Raw genomic sequence first — 18,332 nt, forward strand, 5'->3', positions numbered from 1 at the left:
TCTCTCTGCACTAACTATTTACACTTCACTTGATTGTTGCTGCTGCTTGGTATTTATTTCACTTTTATCACTTTCACACTCGATGTTATCTCGTGGATAGTTGGAATAAAACTGACTGGCGGCACGCAGGCACGCCTGTATTTATATGGCGAATACGGCTAAAAGTATGCAATTCCAGAATATTCCAGAAACGATACTACAAATAAAACAGAATGTTCTAGGTACCGTCAAACGGGGCTTCTTTTGACATTATTTCCACATTCTTTAACTTTGAGGATTTGTAACTCTTAGAATTATGGATAGATGTTGTTAATTTTTGCCTATATTTAAGTTGTATATGTACGTAACAAATGTGCAAAATATGAGGCAAATCCATCAAGAAATAACAAAAATGCTTGAATAGCGAAAAAATGTGTCCTTCAAGACAAAAAAGGGGCTACTTTGAACATTTTCACAATTTGCCAATAAAATGATTTTTTTTATAACTTTCAAACTGATTCAATAAATTGTCGTCCACTGTGATGTTATGGAACGTTTTTCATTGATAAACTTAATATAGAAAATTGCAAAACTAGAATCAATTACACATATATAACAAATTTCAGCGAAACATGCCATTCACTATTCTCAGTTTGCAGTATGAAATTTAAATATTCAACTTCCTCTTAAATGGAACAATCAGTTACGAATGCTCGATTTTCAAGTTGACATAAACGAACGACGTAACTACTAGGTACTGCGATGATAAATGAGTTATGTACAAAAACTCTTTTTTTTTTATTCTTACTGTTATATGAACGATATGTTGAAGGATCACATTAATACCGGTAACTAATTTAATACCAGTAAGTAATTTTCATTAAAAACGCAATCTATGAAGTGAAGTTTAGCAAGATCGTACAGAAGTAAGTTTGCTATTTTAATATGCTTTTAGCTTCTTAGCAGTTTAGAGCTGGCTTAAGAGTAGTTTAATTTAGGCATTTGAAGGATGCAACTGCTCTGTACTACAAATTCGTGTAAAATATGACGAAAAATAGTTTTTTAGAGATTATGTTGTGAATTTGGCATTGGTGCGTATTGGAATATATGTGTTTTATGTCTATTCACTTTTACAAACATTATTTTATTTTTTTTTAAGTTGTAGAATACACAAACCAAAACATTATAATAAAATTAAACTCGCAAAATTAAGACCTTTAATCAATTATTTTAATAAAACAACAATTTTAAGCAAAACAAATCACAAGATTTTCATGAAACATGACGATTTGATAGTTTTGTGATGCTCCAAATAAGTTTCCAAGACATGGGTAAAATTCAATCAATGTTTGTATAGCCAATGTTTTATACCTTGTGAATATCTATTCGGGCTTTTTTGAAATGTTTTCTTGTTTATCCTGTTATTGTTGATGTTGTTCCAAGAAAAAATCATGCCTAGTGGTAGAGCATATATTGGTTAATAAAAGTGCTAAAGACACGAAATTGCTCAGATTAATATTTACGGTGCAAATAAATACAAAAGGTGAGTGTCCAAAGTAGCCCCTGGAATCAAAAGTAGCCCCGTCCGACGGTATTCTGGAATATTCGATCACGTGGTGCAACACATGGAATAGCTGTTCTAGAATGTTCTAAACGTGGAATGTTCTGGAATGGCTGATAATTCTGCTGAGAGCGAACTTTCGCGAACAACTGGGGACGGTAAACTTTTACTGGGTTTTGGAACATCCGAAAAAGTCAGTAAAATGAAAACTGTCGCCACGCGTAATCGAAAAGAAAATTTCACCATGTTTTATTTTTAATCGATATATGATATAAAAAGAAAGCTCTCTGTAAAATTTCAGTAAAAAATCTCTGTTTTTCGATTCCTGACACTTTTTTTAGTTTACTGACTTTTTTGGTAGTTCCAAAACCCAGTTATTTTTACCGAACAGATTGAGTGTGTATGTTTCGGTTGAAAATGATGCGTTATTTTTGGATGATGTATTTAGCCCTTAAAATCAAGCGTGTTGTTTACTAAGACGAATGCTTTAATTATATTGTTTTCCATTTTCCAAACTCCTAGTGTTCTCCCGTTGAAGTGCATAATGTTGATGATGAGAATGTTGATGATGAGTTGATGAGAATGTTTTCATCACTAAGATTCACACGAGTGTAAACCAACGCGAAACAAACATGGCAGACTCGCGAACAGGCTGGGGATTAGTATGTTCACACCCGCCTGCTCGGAAGAACATACCAAAAGGGATAGCCAAAAGTTAGCGAACATTTACTCGCGAGTAACCTAATAATGTATGATGTATTATGGTTTTGACAGACAAATCATTTGTATATTAGGCCTGTACTCGAAAAAATGCACCATTTATATCCGTGTGTAAAGTTTTGTCCGTAGGTAAAAATTTATGAAAAACTAGGTATAACTAGATTGGAGTGTATTGTTTACATATGCAAAATTTCATAACAATCGGTTCAGTATTTATTGAGATGGCATCGAAACAAGAAGAAAATCGCCAGAGAATTTTGCGTGCCGTCATGAAAAATCCGACTGAAGCATGAGATGTGAATCACCCATACAACTGTCACTCGGGTGGTAAAATCTTTCAAGGAGTCCCAGACGACCGAGCGGCGAGCTGGAAGTGGAAGAAAATCGAAGACAGCTGACCCTGTGAAGGCCCGGAAGGTGTTGGATTATTTCAAGCGTAATCCGAACCTTTCGGTTCGCGGCGCGGCTCTGAAGGCCAAGTGTTCCGCCTGGTTCGTTCAGCAAACCATGAAGCTGGGCTTCGTGTATTCAATCCGGAAGGCACCGAACCGGAGTGATCAACAAAACACGGCGGCCAAACCCCGCGCAAGGAAGCAGTTTTGAGAGTAGTTAACGAAACTGAAATTTGTGGTTATGGATGACGAAACCTTCATGTACCAAAAACCCCCAACCCCCGAATTCACCAGAATTTCGTCCAGTGGGAAGATTTTGAGCTATAATGAAGGCCAAAGTTCGAAAATCGTCCAAGGTGCTTAAAAACGAGCTGGAATTCAAGAAAGCATTGATGAAAGTGACCAAAAAGGATAGCACACAATGGAATGAGGGAAAATCCGACTTCAAATAAATTTTTGGCATACACTTTTGTCTGGTGCATTTTTTTAGAGCCTTACATCAAATTGTGACCAGTTGCTTTGCGATGTTCACTTTTTCTCATAGATTCTCAGCCTTTATGGGAAAATAAATAATTATAAGAGGAAAAGCGATGAATAAAACATAGCTAGCTAGCAGAGAAGAATACACACATTTTTCACAAAATTAAAAACCATAAAAAATTAAATTAATACATGCATAAAAATCATATAAAATCGCTAACAATAAGAACAGAATTCATGTAAAAATCAAATGATATAGATAGGAGGACGGCACAACGGTCGAATCAAAGTAAAAGCGAAACACAGAACACAATTTGTTAAAACAGACATATTGCACAGTATTGCACTCCCACAAAAAAAAAACCAACGCTGATTGTACTTGGTAGCCAATGCAATCTGGCGAAACCAGTTGCCAATAAAAAAAAAGGCTATTCACTGGTTCCGAGTGAGCTTGGTGGACTTGACTCGGCCACTTACTGGAAGACCACAACCGAAGCAAGTTATTTTTCCTCGAGTGTTCTATTTCCAAGTTATAATCCATTTATTTAGTTAACATCTAGACAGATAACACTGAATCAACAATTTCACGCCACAATACTCGGTTCGTGGCCGCATCTCTCCATCCTCGGTTCTGCCTCACGCTCGCCAAATCGATACGCACTTGATCCGCCCACCTAGCTCGCTGCGCTCCACGCCTTCTTGTACCAACCGGATCCGAAGCGAACGCCATCTTCGCAGGGTTGCTGTCCGGCATTCTTGCAACATGCCCTGCCCATCGTATCCTTCCAGCTTTGGCCACCTTCTGGATACTGGGTTCGCCGTAGAGTTGGGCGAGCTCGTGGTTCATCATTCGCCGCCACACACCGTTCTCCTGCACACCGCCGAAGATCGTCCTAAGCACCCGGCGTTCGAAGACTCCAAGTGCTTGCAGGTGCTCCTCGAGCATCGTCCAAGTTATACTATCCTAGTGAATTGAGACAGGACTATATTTCTCCCCTCAAGAGGTGGATCCTAGAGAAGATCGTACCCACAAAAAACAGTGGCGGACGACATTGAGCAATTTGTGAAATCCAGCCATCAGGCACTGGCTGTTTGGGCACGTCAATGTTTACTTCCTTTTCCCGAACAGCCTAGATAGCCGTGTAGTGTCGGTAGCGGTTGTTTCAATTGGCTAAGAATTAACACTACGGACTGCCTGTTCCGGTGGTATAAGTCCATCTCACAGGTGACCCCTAATTCATGCCGCTTTAAGCTTACCGTGCCTAAGAATGAATGGTTAGGGGGGTCTAAAAAAAACCTAACCGCAAACGGAGCCTGTGGAGTACCAGGGCGCCCTCTACAGTATTGTGCCCTTCCTGTGCTACCCGGAGCAATGGTGCAGGTGACCTTGTGTTTCTCCAAGACAATCGGCTTCCCTTCTTCAGTCTCAAACCTGAGGCTAAATAAGGGTGGGATTATAAGGATGTTGTAAATGCGTTTTTTTTGTTGGGGCAGCAGGGACGACAGTCCAGGGGCTTAACGGACACCCCCCCCCCCCCCCCCCCCAGGACCTCTGCGAGTTGGGGAGTTGCCCAGGATGTGGTGAAGTTCGCAGTGGGCTCTGATGAACCTTCATAAAAACCACAAAAATCCGAATGCAACTCTGTCACAGCGACCGGTGCCGCTTAAAGTACCCTAGCCCAAACTAACAGGAGTGCCAACCGGCACATCAGGATCGATACCAGTGAGATCCTGATTATGGCATACTGGTCGCGATACAAACGGACAAGGCATGGAATTACGAGTAGGAGTGCTTCGAGCACATTGGGACCAACGCCAGTACGGCCCCAATTATGTATACTGGCAGCGCACGACAAAGGACAAGTAACGGTATATGTACTGGATAATATGCTTTGAGGCTGACAGCGGCGACATTCTACTCCCTTAGTAGGGTCGGGTGACACTGGCCCGAAACGGCGAGTGGGTTAATGGCGCAGGCTGCCCCCGTCCCGTAAAACCGTGGCAGGCCTTAGAGTACGTTCCAAATCCGTCGCCTGGTTGTTCCAACTGGGCGGGAGTAGGCTCAGATGCCATTACCTGACCTGCGCCGATTCGGCTCTGAACATAGTACCCCATAAAGGACTATGTCAACCCTAGCATGGCCTCCCTGCTTGCATAGATAACCATGGGATTATAAAGGCGACTATTCCAGCGGAGATGGATAGCGGCTCTTAGGGGGACCCATAAGAGATGATCAACCAAAACAAACAACTAGCGGAATGTGAAGGAGAGGCTTCTGGACCTATCAGTAACCGGCTAAGGTTCCCGCCAAGGAAGGAGGCGACCAACTTTATTGAAAACAGTGTGGGCAAAAGCCTAGATACTGTGACGACGGCAGGCACTGGCCGCTCCAGTGCAACATGTGTGGTGACCGATGGCCCGGGACTAATCGAGGCCATGGATCGCAATAGGGAGTACCTCCCTAAAATGCAGGTAGCTGCTGAGCAACTTGATGTCATCATCGAATATGTTAAAAGCAAAACAAATATCAGCAAAGACTTGAAAACAAGTCTACTGAAATTGCGACAATCAGTCCTAGCTGCAAAGCAGGACTACGAGAAAGCCAAGGAACAACTGGGCAAGGTAGAAGGCCAAAAAGACACTAGGTCGTGTCAGACCGAAGTGTTTTCCTTCACAGGCAACGCGAATATATCTGATGATATTATTCGATACGCGATGCGGAAGAGGGAAGCTTCCGGGGATGAATACGTGGCGAAAAGACGTATGGTTGCTAAGGGAAAAGTGACCAACGCGGCCGTCCTCCAAAGCGGAAAAGCTGGCACGAGCCAAGCCCCGCGATCAAGAGGACATGGCAACAAAGGAGAGGCCAACACCAATCCTAAGGCCAAGAAAGCCAAGAAAAAGGAGCCACGGGTTAACCGGAACCAGGCAGTGCATCCACAGGAACCACGGGCGCAAGGCAACAGCAACCCGTGGATACGAGTTGGAAATAAGAAAAAACAGAGGAAACCGAAAACGGAGCCCAAGGAGAGCGCTAAACCGAAAACAGCGAAACGTAGGAATTTAGGCGAAGCCCTCGTTATCAAAACGGAGGAAGCAAAATACGCCGAGGTTCTGAAGGCGATGCGAAGCACAGAGAAGCTATCGCCATTGGGCGCAGACGTGCGAAGCATAAGGCGAACTAGGATTGGTGAAATGATCCTAGTCTTAAAGAAGGACGCCAAGGAAAAGGGTGCAGTCTATAAGCAACTGGCACAAGAAGTACTTGGTGACGAGGTTGATGTAAGATCCCTTACTGCTGAAGCGACTCTCCAGTGTAAAAATCTGGATGAGGTCACCGATGCAGCGGAGGTCTCGGCTGCCCTCAAAGAGCAGTGTGACATCGACGTAGCCAGTAAGGCCATCCACCTTAGAAAGAGCCCGCAGGGCACCCAGGTGGCGGCGATCAGGCTGCCGGTCGCAGAGGCCAACAAAGCGAAGAACTTGGGCATACTCAAGGTAGGCTGGTCGGTTTGCCGGCTGAGCATACAACAGCCTCCTGAAGTTTGCTTCAAGTGTTTCGGGAAGGGCCATAAGTCGTGGAATTGCAATGGTCCCGACAGAAGTAAGATGTGCAGAAAATGCGGCGCTGAAGGCCATAGGGCAAGCGATTGTAAGCAAATCGCTAAGTGCCTAATATGTGTCGACAGAGCAGACAACGGACACTTAACGGGCGGACCCAAATGTCCGGGCACAAGCGGAGTATCAAAGCAGCCAAAACGGAAGTAACACAGTTAAATTTAAACCACTGTGATGCAGCCCAGCAGCTGCTTTGGCAGTCAGTCTCGGAAACCAAGACTGACGTGGTGTTATTATCGGACCCATACCGCATACCAGCCAACAACGGGAACTGGGTGGCGGATAGGTCTCAACAGCTAGCAGCTATAGGGACGACAGGACGATACCCAATCCAAGAAGTAGTCTCTAGCTCAAATGACGGTTTTGCGATAGCAAAAATCAACGGCGTGTTCTATTGCAGTTGTTACGCGCCCCCAAGGTGGTCGATTGAGGAATTTTCCCACATGGTTGACAGGATGATGGCCGAACTAGCTAATCGGCAGCCAGTAGTGATAGCTGGCGACTTTAATGCATGGGCAGTGGAGTGGGGTAGCCGCTGCACCAATCAAAGAGGCCAGCTATTTTATTTTATTTTATTTTATTTTATTTTAGGAGTAGGGAAAAGCCCGTTTGAGTTGAGCTTAAAAATAAACTCTCTCTCAAATAGGCATAAAACCTTCTCATCTTTTCGCATCAACAGATTAACAAATCCAAATGATACAATTGACTTATAACTAATAAACAAATATCTGTTAAATAACATTCAAATCTTACGAATAACACAATAATTGCTTAATTCTTTTCTTAATAGTAGATCTAGACAAATTAAAATCAAACACATTATAACACTTGTTGAATACACGACACATACTAGCTAAAGGAGAATTATAACAGTAATTAGTTCTCGATCCCGGTACGCGAAGAAAGTCGTTGGTGCGCAAAATTCGACTACGGATGTTGATGTTCAATTGGCACAGCAAATTGGCACAGTTTATACGAGAAGTAAGCAGGTCAGCGATAAATGTCGCTTTCGATACATTTCGTCGCACTTCAAGGAGATCTAGGTTTATTAGTTTACAGCGATCTTCGTAGTTCGGGAGGTTCAGCGGGTCATTCCAAGGCAATAATCTTAAAGCAAATCTTAAAAATTTTCTTTGAACTGATTCAATCCTGTCGACACCATTTTTATAAAAAGGAGACCAAACAACCGACCCATATTCAAGGATTGAGCGAACTAAGGAACAGTATAAAGTTTTCAGACAATACACATCTTTAAACTGTTTAGTAATACGGAAAATAAAACCTAATTGAGCTGAAGCTTTTGTGGTCACATAAGAAATATGATCTTTGAAAGAAAGTTTCGAGTCTAATAGAACTCCCAGATCTTTTACGACAGATTCTCTGTTCAAAACGGTACCATGTAAGATATAATCTCTGATAATGGGATTCTGTTTGCGCGTTAATGTTATAACTGAGCATTTTGAAGAATTTAAAATCATTCTATTTGAAGTGCACCAATCCGAAAAAATGTTGAGTTGATCTTGAAGAAAGTCTGCATCAGCTTCAGTCTTAATAGTTAAATAGAGTTTGAAATCATCAGCGAATGATAGTTTGTAACAGCTCAGAAGAAAATTCACGTCGTTGAGGTACAACAAGAAAATCAGCGGCCCAAGATGACTTCCTTGTGGGACTCCTGATGTCACGGTAAACGAAGATGAGAGGTGCGTTCCTATTTTAACAGACATGGATCGATCCGTGAGGTACGATTTGATCCATACAAGGAAGAAACCGTTGAAGCCGAGACGATTAAGCTTAGCTAATGCAATTTGATGGTTTACTTTATCGAAAGCGGCTGAAAAGTCTGTATAAATGGCATCAGTTTGGTTTCCGCTCTCCATTTCACGGAGAATCGAGTTGGTGTAGAGAACTAAGTTACTCATCGTTGATCGTTTCGGTGTAAAACCGTGTTGTTCTTCGGCAATCAAATTGGAGCAATGATGCATCATGTATTCTAAAACCAGCTTTTCAAACAGTTTAGAGGCGGCACTTAAGGAGGCGATTCCACGATAGTTCGATATAACTCTTTTGTCTCCTTTTTTAAAAACAGGAAATACATAAGATGTTTTCCAATTCTTGGGGAATACACCGCTTAACAACGATTGGTTGAAAATCGTTGCTAAAGGTAATGCTATCGATGATATGCATTTACGGATTACAATTGAAGGAATCCCATCTGAACCAGGACTCGTTGATATCTTTAGATGATTTCCAGTAGACTCAACCATTTCAGTGGAAATAGGAGATATTTGTTCGAAAGCAGGACCTTGATGAACATTGGAAGCCGCATTTAGGATATTGAGATCTGGAAGGTGTTCAGCAACGAATACGCTTTGAAAGTGTAGGCGAAACAATTCTGCAATGTCTCCGACAGAGGACGCTTCCACGTTGTTACATACCATGGTAGACGGAAGACCATCTTCTTTGCGTTGTTTGTTCACATGCTGCCAGAAATTTTTGGGGTTACATTTAAGTTTTTCCTCGATTCCTGTTTGATAAGCGAGATAAAGCCTTTTGTTGAGACGTTTATAAATGCCATTGATTGTAACATAGCGACGTTTGTTACGGGCATTTCGGTGTTTTGTGTAAACCGTTAGGGCATGCCGTTTCTTAGTTTTTAATCTCCTCAAAGCAGAATTGAACCAAGTTGGATGATTAGAACGCTTCACGATCTTAATAGGGACGAATTGATCAATCGAATATAGAACGACATTTGAGAAACGAACAGTCGCAGCATTTGCGTCGCAATCAAACAGTAGTTCGTTCCAGTTGATACTGGCCAGAAATTCATTCATGGATCGATAGTCGGCTCTGTTATAGTCGTAATAGATTTCTCCCACCGTTGCAATTGAGCTCTGCATAGATGCCTTGAGAGCGAGTTGTAGATGAGGATGATGCCTGCTAGTCTTCACCAATGGCGCTGGGGCTTCAAAGACGTCAGAGATATGCAAAAGTTCGTTACTGACAAAGACGAGGTCCAACATTCGGCCGTTACTATTATTCACTCCGTTGATTTGCGCCAAACCGGCAGTGCTGTAACCGTCAAGTAATTTACAGGAAAGTTTGTGAACAACAGATCGATTAGAATCGGGATGCAAAAAGCCTGAACTGTTTAGCTTCCACTCTATTGACGGAATATTAAAGTCACCTATTATCATGATACTGTCATTGATGCCCATTTCATTGAATACCCAGGTGAGCGAATCTAGATGAGCATCGATAAGTTCGGAGTCATGGATACGGTCGGGCGGAAAGTAAACTACGCATACGTACAAGGTCCATCCTGCGAATGTAATAGCAACCCAAAGTTGCTCAACTCCGATGCCAGAAGGAGGGAAAATGATGCGAGACTTAAACATGGAGCTAACTGCTAGAATAACTCCACCTCCTGAACGTTTGACACTATTGGAGGATGAACGGTCACATCGATATACGGAATAGCTAGGGCCAAAAATTTGTTGAGAGAGTGTTTTGTCATTGAGCCATGTTTCAACCAATGCGATCATATCGTAGCTAGTATCGCAGCAGGCTAAAGAGTAATCAGCCAAAGTTGTGTTCATCCCGCCGACATTTTGGTAGTACATCTCCAGGATAACTTTGTTGGATGACACGCGACAACTTGAAGTAGATCCGGCATCAATAGTAGGGGAAGTAGAATCGTCGTCGTTGAGCTGAAGAAGAGGAATTCCGTTCAGATTGGGTGCAGTATTCTGTCTAGCTTCGGCAAGACATATACCACTGTTCGACTTACCTGACGAAGCAGGAAGGTGTTCAGAGTGGTATGCACGGATGCCTTCCGAGTCTTCAGAATGGCCGCCGGATTGGGTGATGGAAGTGGCAGAACGGTTGATGGGCTGTAAATGTGAATCTCCATTCAAATTTGGTGCGGCATCATCGCTAGCTACGGCAAGACATATACCACTGTCAGACTTACCTGATAAAACAGGAAGCGCGGCTAAGTGGTATACACGGGAATCACGGTTTTCATCGGATGGCGTACGGTCGATTGCAGGGCTAACGTAGTGGTTGGGCTGCGGATAGGAACCTCCATTCAAATTTGGCGCAGTATCGACCCTGGCTACGGCAGGACATATACCACTGTAGAGCTTACCTGACAAAACAGGACGAATGACAAAGTGGTACGCACTGATGTCTTCAGGATCAACGGATGGTGTGAATACAACAGAAGGATAATCGGTGTGGCAACCAGGTTGTATATTATTCATAGCTGGACATTCGTTTGAAGTGTAGATGCAGTCATTGTTTTGTCGGTTTTGAACAACAGCACGTTCAAAATACTGAAAGTTGGATTCTCCATTCAGAAAGGGTGTAGTGTCTTTCCCGGCTTCGGCGGGACATATACTATTCAAACGCTCACCTGACGAAACAGGGAACGTCGCTTGTTCTGGTAAAACTGGATACGGGTGATATAAATTGGTGTTCACTAAGTCCTGGGAAGGCGGGAAAAAACTCCGTTTTTTGGATTTGGCTCGAAAGTACGGACAGATATTCCCTCAGGCCAATACCACGGATCGCCGACCACGTTCGAAATCGATTTACTAACCGTTACTTTGAATGAGACAAATGAAAGGTCGTCGGCAGTTTTCCCGCGTGGAACGAGCTTAATCACATTTACTAATGACGAGTGAGTATTTGAAATCTCGCATACATAGAGTTTCACTTCCTCTTCGGTTTCATCCGGTGCAAATGGTGTCACATAAAATGATTCTGATTCATTGGATAGCTGAGTGGTTTTTGCAACTTTCAGTGGAATTGAAGGCGGTTTGGACGAGATATCACGATGATTGCCACAATTGTTCAGCGAGCTTGCGCTAACAGTAACAATCTTGTCAACAGTAGACTCAGTCGGATTCTGGATTCCATCGGTAGTTTGAGAAGATGAAGGTTTGTTTGAAGGGACAATCGATCGCTTGTCGGGAGCAGCAGGGGTAGACACATTTGTTCGAGATGTATTCCTACTGTTGGAATCCCTGGCCGCATTAAATGTAGAGCTGGCAAATGTGGGTACAGTGAGTACCTTCCGCAGAAATGGTGCAGAATCGATCATCAACGTGACGTTTTGTAGTCCTAACCTTTTAGGTACCATGAACTGGCGCGTTGATGACGGTTATACTCATAGCGATCATAAATCGATTCGCTATAGTATAATACCAGGCGGGCAGAAGGCAGCGCGATGTAACTCGACCCAAGCCCGAGGATGGAAAACAGCGCGCTTCGACGGCGAAGTATTCACTGAAGCCCTGAGGCGCGAACGAAACACTCTGGACCTAAACGGTGAAGAGCTAGTTGCTATGATATCACGAGCGTGTGATGCTTCCATGCCGAGAAAAGCCCCTCCTAGAGAGAACAGGCCGCCAGTGTATTGGTGGTGCGAATCAATTGCAAATCTTCGAGCAATCTGCCTTCGGGCTAGACGAAGAATGCAACGCGCACGCACAGAAGCACAAAGAGAGGAACGCGGTGCAGCATTCAGAGAGGCAAAGTTGGCTCTCAAAAAGGAAATCAAGAGTCGAAAACGGGCATGCTTTGAAAGTCTATGCGAGAGTGCCAATTCTAGTCCATGGGGTGACGCCTACAGAGTGGTAATGGCTACCCGAGCAGCAGCGAAGTTCTGACCATCAAATCGAGATATTGATTTGATTGACATAAAAGATAAAAGATCTGAAGATAATATCTAAATTTTATTCCTGGAACTTCTAAGCCAAATCAAAATTTGATGTTTGCAGATCAAATGAATAGCTCGCTGATATTGGTTAGATCTTACAAAAGCTAAATATGATATGCTAATGATATTCTAGGAGTAAATTTTAGATATCATTTTCAGATCTTTTATCTCTTATATCTATCAAGTTAATATCACTTTTAGATGTCCATATCAAAATTAGCTATTGCTGAGCTTTTTTCACCTGCTCGGGTAAGACCAAAGGAGCCATAGCGCCCCAAGAGAAATCGCCCGAGTTGCTGCGATCAATAATCGATGTACTTTTCCCGCACCATCCCATAAGCCCATGGCCCCCAGCGCCGTATGCGGCAGATGAAGGAGAAGAAGTGGCGAGAGTGACGAACGAAGAGCTGGCAGAAGTCGTGAAATCATTCGCGTCAAACAAGGCACCGGGACCCGATGGTATCCCGAATGTTGCCTTAAAAGCGGCAGTGAACACGGATCCGGACATGTTCAGAACCACGATGCAACGCTGCATTGATCAAGGAATCTTCCCGGATGTATGGAAGCGACAGAAATTGGTGCTACTACCAAAGGCGGGGAAACCACCAGGTGACCCGTCGGCGTATAGACCTATCTGTCTACTAGATACGACGGGCAAGTTATTGGAGAGGTTGATTCTCAACAGACTAGTACCGTATACGGAGAGTGCGGACGGCCTGTCCAACAACCAGTTTGGATTCAGAAAAGGTAAATCTACTCTGGACGCCATCCAGTCGGTCGTTCAAACAGCTGAGGTGGCAATCTAGCATAAAAGGAGCGGCATCCGTTACTGCGCGGTTGTCACTCTGGATGTGAAGAATGCGTTCAACAGCGCAAGCTGGGAAGCAATAGCACACGCGCTTCACCGCCTCAAGGTACCGGTGCAGTTGTGTAAGCTTCTAGAAAGCTATTTTGATGGTAGGATTCTACTGTATGACACAGAGGAGGGGCAGAAAAGCGTTCGAATTACCGCGGGAGTACCTCAAGGTTCAATCCTGGGCCCGCTGTTATGGAATGCGATGTACGATGACGTACTGAGGCTGCCCCTTCCGACGGGTGTTAAGATTGTTGGCTTCGCCGACGATATCACCCTAGTGGTCTATGGTGAATCGATGGAGGAAGTAGAGTTGACAGCAGCGCACTCTATTTCCCTGGTTGAGGAATGGATGAAGTCTAGGAAACTAGGACTGGCCCGTCACAAGACTGAGGTGGTGGTGGTCAACAACCGCAAGTCCGAGCAACGGGCGCTTATCTCGGTAGGTGATTGCACCATAGAGTCCAAGCGATCCCTTAGGCATCTTGGGGTAATGATCGATGACAAGCTGAGCTTCGCTAGCCACGTTGAATATGCCTGTAAAAGGGCATCTACGGCTATAGCGGCGCTTTCGAGGGTGATGTCTAACAGCTCTGCTGTAATTGCCAGCAAACGCAAGCTGCTGGCAAGCGTGGCGCTATCCATACTAAGGTATGGAGGACCAATCTGGTCAAAAGCGCTTAGAACGAACAGAAACCTAAAGCGGTTGGAAAGCACGTACAGGATAATGTGCTTAAGAGTAGCAAGTGCATACCGGACGGTATCTAAAGAGGCCGTGAGCCGGGATGACGCCCATCGGGCTCATCATCAAGGAAGATGTTCAATGCTTCAACTAAAGGGGTACCAGAGGAGTCCGCGACACGTGTAAAGAGGAAACGCTCAGAAGCTGGCAGCAGGAATGGGATAACTCCACTAAGGGTAGATGGACCCATCGACTAATACCAAATGTGTCAGATTGGTATGGTAGAAGCCATGGGGAAGTGAACTTCCACCTGACGCAGTTTCTGTCAGGACATGGTTGCTATAGACAGTACCTGCATAGGTTCGGGCACTCAGAATCTCCTGCGTGCCCCAATTGTGCTGGTGTAGAGGAAACAGCGGAGCATGTCGTGTTCGATTGCTCCCGTTTCATTGTTGTGAGAGGTCGCATGCTCACTACATGCGGAGGGGACACGTCCCCCGACAATATTATAGAGAGAATGTGTGCGGATGCCGAGTGCTGGAATGCAGTAACTACGGCTGTCACTCACATTATGTTAGAATTGCAGCGTCTATGGCGCGCCGACCAAGAGTTGGCTGCAGAGGATTAGCCCTGCCGAGGCTGTCCCTTGTAACATTGTTTAAGTCGGCTAGGAGAAGCAGTTTGCCTAGGCTACTTCTGCTACACGTGTTGTGCTATATGCACTGGTCCCTTCCCGAAGAAATACCGTAAGGTGGTTCCGGGGAGATGAGGGTCTGAGTCCAAGGGTCATGTCGATGCACTGTTCACCACTTGAGCAATTCTAAATGAATTGCTCATGCACAGTGCATAGGCTGGTTTTAGCGGGTCGTCGTTGGTGCGTCATCCCCGCATTCCCTGAGTTATCTTCTCAGGGAATCTGTTTGCAGATTTCCCCCTTGTAAAAAACAAAAAAAAAAAAAAGCCATCAGGCAAGGCCATTGCGAGGCGGGCCAGATCAAGTTATCGTCCGGCTTGTATACCGTTCATTCCGGGTGTGACTTCGGACGGAAGCTCAACAAAAGCTCCACGTTTCGGATGGGAACCTGGTCACGGAAACCACTGCAGCGTGCTGAACCACACAAACAGGCCGCGTACCGGCCGCGTAGAGGTGACGATCTACCTCGGCTAGGATGAACCCCAGAAGGCAGATCGGCATCAGGAAGCGTTATTAGGGCCCCACACTAACACCACACACAACATAGCCGTAAGTAAAATTGTTTAGTAGATTCTAGATATAGCTGTAGGTGTTAGGGAACCCAAGAATATAAGCCATAATTGCACATTTAAATACCGCATTTCATTGTTTTTCCTCTTGTTGCGAATCCTCGGAGAATTGAGCCGACCCTGAGAGGGCTGGGAGTCCTTGGGATTGAGCGGGTGTAACAAAGGTTAGTTACAAAATCAAGAGTAAACTACCAGTTTGTAGTCAAAAACCCTTGAAAACCAGAAATCTTGGAGGGGGAATAGCTTTTTTTCCCAAAAGTGCAATTGAATCTGACCAGCTCCGATTACGTTGACGAATCACTTTAGCTTCGTTTATTCGCGAGAACGACACATGCGAGTTAATGAGCACTCTGAAGCTCACAAGCATTTCGTTTTGTTTTTGTTCTGGTTCGGCAGACATGTTCGCCACTCTCCATCACTGGTACAGAGGACCTAACGGCTTCCGTAATGCGAGTAGCACGTCAACATCTCAAATTGACCTGCATTCGGACGCAGCTGGCGCCTGTACTCAAAGCCAACAAGTCTTCAGAGGTTATTCTAGAAGTTTTCTTCAAGAATTCTCGTGATTAGGCAAAGTTTCAGAAGTTTCTCTAAAATTTTGGTCTTCAAACGGTGGTCCGCGGCCACAATTCTCAAAGAAAATTGAGCTCATTGAACAACTACGTAAACTAAACATTACACATACTTTGCGATTGTATTAAATGGACAAATTGAAGTGAAACTTGCGAAAAAGTTACACGTCTCCTCGGTGAGAATCAAACCCACGACGACTCCCTGTTCACTGCATAGGGCGCATTACCCAAGCGAACATCCAAGAGAAAGAAAATCGAAAACATATCCTATTTTCCGCATCAAGTTAATATCATAATTTGATATCCATTAAAATGATATTTATATATTTTGTTACAGGCTCGTTTCTTTCACTGACTGCAAAAGTTTGGTTTCATAAGAACATTTTTCTGCTCTCATTTTTGATATGATAATCGTTAAAACGACCAAACTGACAAAAAACTGAGTTATCAAATTCCGCAACAACACTACATCAAAATTAGTTTTCAACATGATCTCAAACTTCGTTTGGGTAGCCCTACACCACGTAATTTCAAAGTTAAAATTAGCAAATTGCCAAAAATATTAATATTATCTTTAAATTTGAAAGGAGGCTAAGAATATGAGGAAACATAGAAAATATCCTAAGATATTACTTAAATTTCGAACCGACATCAAATATGTGGCTCGGAGATTATTCTACCACGCGATTTAGCTTCCGAATTTGCCATAAGCACACCGGGTGATGATAATGCGAATAATTAAAGTGAAGTCGTGCCAAACTCCAGAAAAATACCCGCTCCCGGCAGTATCCCGAGTTGGGTAAAGAAAATCCCCAGAATTGCCACAGGCTGCGGCAATGTGTTGGGAGTTTGACTTGAACTTCATCTACATTTTCTCGGCTTGTAGTGAAAAAAAAACACTCGCCCGTCTAGCACCTATGGTTGAGCACTGTCCTACGTGGTTGACGAGGATGCCAGAGCGAGATGGCGAGTAGTACACATAGTACAAGAAGTAACAACCAAGCCCCGAAACCATCCGGAGGAGCAAACATTTGTGCGCTGATGAAAGTGTATGTTGCTTGCTCACCGGAGTTGGCTCTTTACCACCCCGGCTTGTTTGTTGGCAAGGTTCCCCGTTGGATGTGCTTAGAGAGCAGCCCCGGTTCGGCGTTGTTGCTGTTGTTATATGATTAATTCTGTGTTGTTGTACCATTGCCGAGCCGACCGTCATTTCCACCTTTGCTGTCGGATTTCGTTTGTGTTGTTTGCACTCTGGTTTTCCCTTCCAGAATTTACTTTTCCTACCGACCTTTTTTGTGTGCCTTTTTCACTAGATTGTGCTTCCCCGCTTCCAGAAAAACGCATTTGTTCACATTTGGTTTCGGTCGGAATATGAACCTCGGAGCATCTCCCCTTGTTGTTTGTAGCGCGACTGGCGGTGTAACCAACCTTCCAACTTCTGTGCGTTCTCCAACAAGGAACGAAAGTAATGTTTGTTAGTCAAACTTCATTAACATCTGAGGTTATCGCACGGCGGATTGATGTTAGGAGAGATGCTCTGAATGGGCGCTAGATCTGAAGGCAGTTTTGTTGAACTTGTGTAACTACTATGTGGTCGGTTTTAAGTTGATTGCAACTCTAGTTACGTTGAGTGACAAAGGTGATTACTATTATCCAGGATCTAAGATCTAGTAAATTATGTATTTAAAAGATGGATTTGACAACAAACAAGACATTCGATGACTTTCAACAGTATTGAGCAGATGGCTTATTAAACATGCTGCAGAATTCCAAGCTGGGGTATTATCAGATTATTTTCAATACTTAGCTCCTGAATAAGGTATAAAAGAGACCTGCATCAGAGGTAGCCACGAATAATATCTCATACCTATTCTACAAACACCAAACTGATAACTGGATCAAGTATTGCAATACCTGAATAATACATGATGTATTTTCAGGAAAAGGGATTTTTTTCAATAGCTCATGCAGTCCTCAATAGCTTTCGAATACCTTAATAAGTTCTTATTAATTGCTTTACATACCAATAATACCAAGTAATGCCTGGACTACTGAACAATTTTAAATTTTGGTGTGATGCCATTTTTATTTTATCTCAGAGTACAAATTATTGTTATCACCATATCGTTAACTCCAATAACTTAGAATTTGGTCATCAAGTGGCTCGATAGCTTAGTTGGTAAAGCACTCGTCTTACATACAAGAGTTGTGGGTTCAAATCCCACCTCAGTCATTGGGTAGAGAAGGAATGTTAGTAAACAACCATTGTTAATAGAGACTGAGTATACCTCTGCATCTCCACAGTTGTGGAAAGGATATTGGGTTAATAGGATAAGGTGGGATAATCGATCCATGATATATTCACGTCTCAGTAGTACGTAATGTTACGAAAAATGTGTTGCAGATTATACAAAGAACTACCATTCATTTTGAATTCTGCATTCAGATCTATCTCTCAAAGATATTTTTAATTATTCTAGATAATCTACT

General features: G+C 43.5%; 1 non-coding gene across 1 annotated transcript; it reads left to right on the forward strand.

The window, feature by feature from the left end:
• The first annotated feature begins 18,003 nt into the window (after window positions 1–18,003).
• Trnav-uac lies at window positions 18,004–18,075 on the forward strand. The gene has a single exon. It is a non-coding gene; the product is annotated as a tRNA-Val (tRNA).
• Window positions 18,076–18,332: the final 257 nt, after the last annotated feature.

Source organism: Aedes aegypti, chromosome 2 (genome assembly GCF_002204515.2).
Source record: "Aedes aegypti strain LVP_AGWG chromosome 2, AaegL5.0 Primary Assembly, whole genome shotgun sequence".
Lineage (NCBI taxonomy): Eukaryota > Metazoa > Arthropoda > Insecta > Diptera > Culicidae > Aedes > Aedes aegypti.